Raw genomic sequence first — 4,999 nt, forward strand, 5'->3', positions numbered from 1 at the left:
CTTGCAGATACTTTGGATGGTAATTATGCATGATGCTGTAATACAAGAGAACAATGCTTTGTAGTTACTGAATCTAAAAGGGGGGAAAAAATCACATACCAAGTTATGTTTTGCTGCCTTATTGAGAGAATACTGAGTATGATTCCCCCCCATGTTCTGGGTTAATTTTAACTTTTTTTTTTTTTAATTTGCCCTAATTTGGAAAGGTAGAGGAAATGAAAATATCTTGTAGTAGCCTTATTCTAGGACACTTAAGAGTTCAAGTCTTCTCACTATTTTGCTACACCTTTCTCTGGGGTTTCTGCGATTTTGAGGAGCCTTTGAAGTTATATTAGGTTTGGCATGTATGCCAGTTCACATATTTGTTAAAGAAGCAGTTTTCAGGTCAGGGTTTACATGTGCTTTTTAGGTTAAGTGTAATATTTGAAGCTGATCAGTGGTACATGTAGTGTGGAGCACTCTAGAGAAAACTTGAGATTATCTGGGACGACAGCCTGAGGGAATGGGGTGTACACAGAATCATAGAATTTTGGTTTGGGTTGGAAGGGACCATAAAAATCATTAGTTCCAACCCCCCTGCCATGGACAGGGACACCTTCCACCAGACCAGGCTGCTCAAAGCCCTGTCCATCCTGGCCTTGAACACTGCCAGGGATGGGGCATCCGCAACTTCCCTGGGTGACCTGTTGCACCATCTCACCACCCTCATAGTGAAGAATTTCTTTCTAATATCTGATATAAATCTACCCCCTTTCTGTTTAAAGCCATTCCCTCCTGTCATGTCACTACAGGCCCTTGTAAAAAATTCCATCTTTCATACAGTAAAGGTAGACTTCCCCTCCTCAAGCAGCTTAAAGCAAATAAAAGGCTGCTTGTCTCCATAGACTGATATCTGAAAGTCAGCATGCAGAACAGTTAGGAAGTTCATGAGTATATGGAAATGCACAATAAGATGCAGTGCTGTATATGAATATATTGTGGCAACTTATAAGAATAGCTAGTAAGAATAAAGAGTGATACTGTACAGAATAACTTGTCAGTTTATATTTTATGGAAAACTTTTTGAGTAATGTTCAATTTCTATTTACTTTCAGCCCTGGCACCCCTGAAGAGATAATTGTGAGGAGAAACATTGCCTAGAATTAGCATAATAAATAAATTACAATGTTCTATTGTATTAACCTTTATCCAATATAGTATGAGACCACTTGTGTAAGTGAAGGTGACTTTCAAAAAGTTTTCAGAATGACTGTTGGTTAACTTGGAAATAGGATTCTTTGAAGAATAATAGCTGTAGGGAAAAATAAAATCTGTTCTTTCTTCTCTCCCTCCTCTCTCCCCCCCCTTCATTGCTTGCCACTCTCATGTTACCACCATTTGCCTTTGGGATAACAGGTTCTATTAATTCTGTTTGAGTGAAACAAATGCCTTTGATGTAGCTGATTAAAGCTGATTTAAATGAAGTACTTGTATAATTTAATGGCCATCCACAAAGTGAATCAGTAGATAATGGCTGTCTCGTAGTTTCAGTTACTACAAAAGAGCAACCCATTGCTTCTGTTTTTTTTCTTTGCAAAACTTTTTCTAGGTAGTTTGCTGAGGTGTAGTGAACCTCGCTTCAGGCATCTAAGTAGGAGGTGCAGCTTCTGTGTGTGGAGAAGGTAGACTTCCCTCAGGATTGTTCAAGGTTCTTTTTTTTAAAAGGCTATTTGTTTGTATTAAGAAATGGAGCAGATGGAGTCTGAATGTTCCCTGGCTGTGAACATGAGCAAACTCTTCAAGTAGCTTCTGCTTGAAATCATTTGCTAGCTATGTTGTAGCATTTAAATTTATCTGGGGGGATCTTGAAAAGGCTTAAATATTTTCTGTATATGCATAAACAATAAGTGGAGGTTACCCCAGAAGAGAGAACTCTGATAACGTGACCTTAAAAAACAAAATGTTTTCTTACATATTCTGTATTTGTTTGCTTCCAGTTACTGCTTCTAAGTTGAAAAAAGTGAAGACATTTTGAATGTGACCTTAATAACAGTGTGTGAACACCAGAATTTGAAAACTATACTTGGTATAACTTCAGACCATGCCATTATAATCTATAGGAAATGAATGAGTAAATTAAAAATCTCTCTGTTGAATAACCATAGAAACAACTAATCAAGATGCTTGTTACTGTTTCAGAAGTTTTTGAGGGAAATCTTGCCATTACAAAGAACTGAAACTTCCATTTGCTATAGCTCCACTTGTGTATCATGGTTGGACTCATCTCTTCTCCCCAACTGGGGATCAGTTGGCTGATTCAGACTGTTTCAACTTCTGTTTTGGTAGGCCTAAGTCACTGGTATACTGAAGGCTCAAGTAAAGAGGAGAGGTATAAAGGGTATAACACATGGTTACGTAAAACCTTTGGAAATGCTGTGAATGTTGTGTTTTGCATAGCTAACACTTGATTAGAGGAGCTTTTCCCATACAGAATATTAGTCGTGAAAATAGAGCATGAAAGTGCATTCATAGGAGTTCAGAGATGCTTTGTTACACATATTTTTGTGTGTGCTACTGTTTGCACTCCTCCATCGAACCCTCTTCACCCCCCCCAAAAAAAAATTCTCAAGATGCTTTCTCTCATCAAATGAGATTAGTAAGAACTACAGTGTTTTGTATGTGTACCCTCTTAAGAGAGCCATGTCTACTTATTAAGTCTGGGTTATCGTGGAAGATGCTGTGGTGCAGTTAGATGCAGGCTCTTTGCAGCAGCAGGTGTCTTGATACCTTTTGGAAAACGTTGCAAAAGAATACTGAGAATATGCTTTAACAGGTAAAGGCGGTGCAACAGTGTGTTATTTAACCTTTCCAATGGGTTTATTTAGGAGAAAGAAGCTAAAAAAAAAAGGAAAAGGTTGCTTAGTTTTAACTTCCTTGGTCTCTTCTGCTATTGTTCTTTGGACTTGCAGCAACATGTTGTGGGAGAAATTGATGCTGTATAAAGCTGCTTGTTTTAGAACCAGTTAAAAGGGAGCAGTCATGGAGACTGCTGTGTATTTCTTTGCAGTAAAGAATTGCTGCCCCAAGGATAATAGAGCAGCTAATATGAAGAATCTGGTTGGTACTGGTTCAATTAATTGAGTATTGTTCTGATATTGTAGCATACAGTACAAATAATGTGAGCTGTGTTTTTTTTCCTTTTAATACATCTATTTGCAAAAAGATATGCATTACCATCTGCTTAATCCCTGATTTCTCCACTGAAATACTTCCCTGATGCCATGTCTATTGGTTTTGTTGCTAGGTGTGACATGCTTTCCTCTTAACAATCCCACAGCAGGCTTTTTATAAGTGCTATATAGCAATTAATTTGCAATTATCATTTCCTTACCTGATACATTTTGGATGTTGATAGAGTTCATCTGCATTTTTTAATGCTTTGCATGCATTTCCAGTGAAGAAGGTGCTGGATTGTGTTTTTAAAGAAATGAACACTGTAAGACTTCATTCTAGAACTTACATATGTTCAAAGTCATCATACTGAGTTGAGATTCCTAGCTTTCCAATAGCATTATCTCTGACCTCACTTGCACCCACTGTAGAACACGAACAAGCTTGTTTACCATCTAGTGTAGCGGTAGCTCTTAGCTGCTAACTCACTGTGTACTGCTTTTATCAGTGATGTGGTTGTAGGAGAAATGGTAATAAATTTCATTTGAGGTTAACACCTGATTTAACCTGAGTCAATTATTGCAGGTGTGGGCAGAATGGCATTAAATCTGAACTGGTGCAATCCCTTAAATGTTACAGCCAGCACTTCTGGGTTTGTTTGGGTTTTTTCTCTCCAAAATCTGTTGCTGAAAGAATAGTTATTCTTTTCCTTAAGAATTCATTCCTTTGTTGGATTTTCTTATCCCCTTGGGCAGAACAGCCAAAATTTCTGAATTCTTGTCCAGTTCATGGCTCAGATTTAACCTGTGGCAAGGTCCTATCTAGGTCCTAAATAATTTTAGTTGCGTCTGATCTGCCTCTGTATGTGCAGCCCTGTCAGCTGGCAGGCACTGTGACCACTGTGTGTATTGACCATGACGTACAAGTGCCTAAAACCCACCTGTCTCTGTGGCTTCAAGACACAAGACAGTCTTGCTGTGAGGAGTGCATGACACAGGTGCAGTGGCAGTTTGTGCTGTCATCGCTTCTTTGAGTGTTGTTTCAAGGAAAACGCCTATCTTACCTCTTCTCCAAAATGTACAGATTTTACAGTCCTCGGTTTACAACTTGGGCGTCCGCAGCATTTGGCTGCTTACTAATAATAGAGCTGCGTGTGTAAGCACCTTCCCAGATCTCAGTAGGGGATAATCTTTCTATAACCTTCAGCTATGCTTGCAATTTTGTTAAAGTAGATGCTTCTGTTTTACAGTGAAAAATGTGGTTTAATGTTGCTGCTGTTTTCAGCATGGAAGAGCTGTAACTCCATGATTGGAATCGTTACTGTGGTACACCATATAAACGTGAGGAACTTTGTAAATGTGATACTGGAACATAATGTCCCACTGGAACTTGCATACGGTTCAGGTTAGTATTCAGGCTTAGAAGCACTGTAGCATGTTACAGTGTGACACCTGGGCAATGCAAAAATTTATCTCCAGCTCTGTTGTACTGACTACTAAAATTGCAGTGTGAAATCCTCGCTCCATTTTATACAAAAGTAAGTATTTAGGGAAAGAGTTTTAAAAAAAAACTTTTCTGTTACAGGGAAGAGGGGATTTCCCATCCACTTCAACCTGACAAGATCAGGTGTTTGCTGGCTGAGGATGAGATGCGGTGGCGGTGAGAGGTCCCGGCACCTTTTGATTGCATTTCTGTTGGGTTTGGGGCTCTCTGGGGGCGAGGCTCGGAACGCCAAGGAGCCCCTTACTTCTCCCCCGCCGCGCTCTCGGCCTTCCATAGCGCTGCCTGGCTCCTGCGGCCGGCGCTCGACGCGCGCTGCCTGGCGCTGCCGCTCGGGCTGCTGGGTCGG

The 4,999-nt window shown here is 39.9% G+C and overlaps 1 protein-coding gene across 1 annotated transcript in view; it reads left to right on the plus strand.

Annotated features, from left to right (window-relative positions):
* Window positions 1–4,999, plus strand: part of ATP6V1H (ATPase H+ transporting V1 subunit H) — a 286,032-nt gene that overhangs the window by 151,326 nt on the left and 129,707 nt on the right. The window lies entirely within an intron of this gene.

This window comes from Pezoporus occidentalis, unplaced genomic scaffold (genome assembly GCF_034315485.1).
Source record: "Pezoporus occidentalis ecotype Australia unplaced genomic scaffold, CSIRO_AGI_Poc_V1 ctg4, whole genome shotgun sequence".
NCBI lineage: Eukaryota > Metazoa > Chordata > Aves > Psittaciformes > Psittacidae > Pezoporus > Pezoporus occidentalis.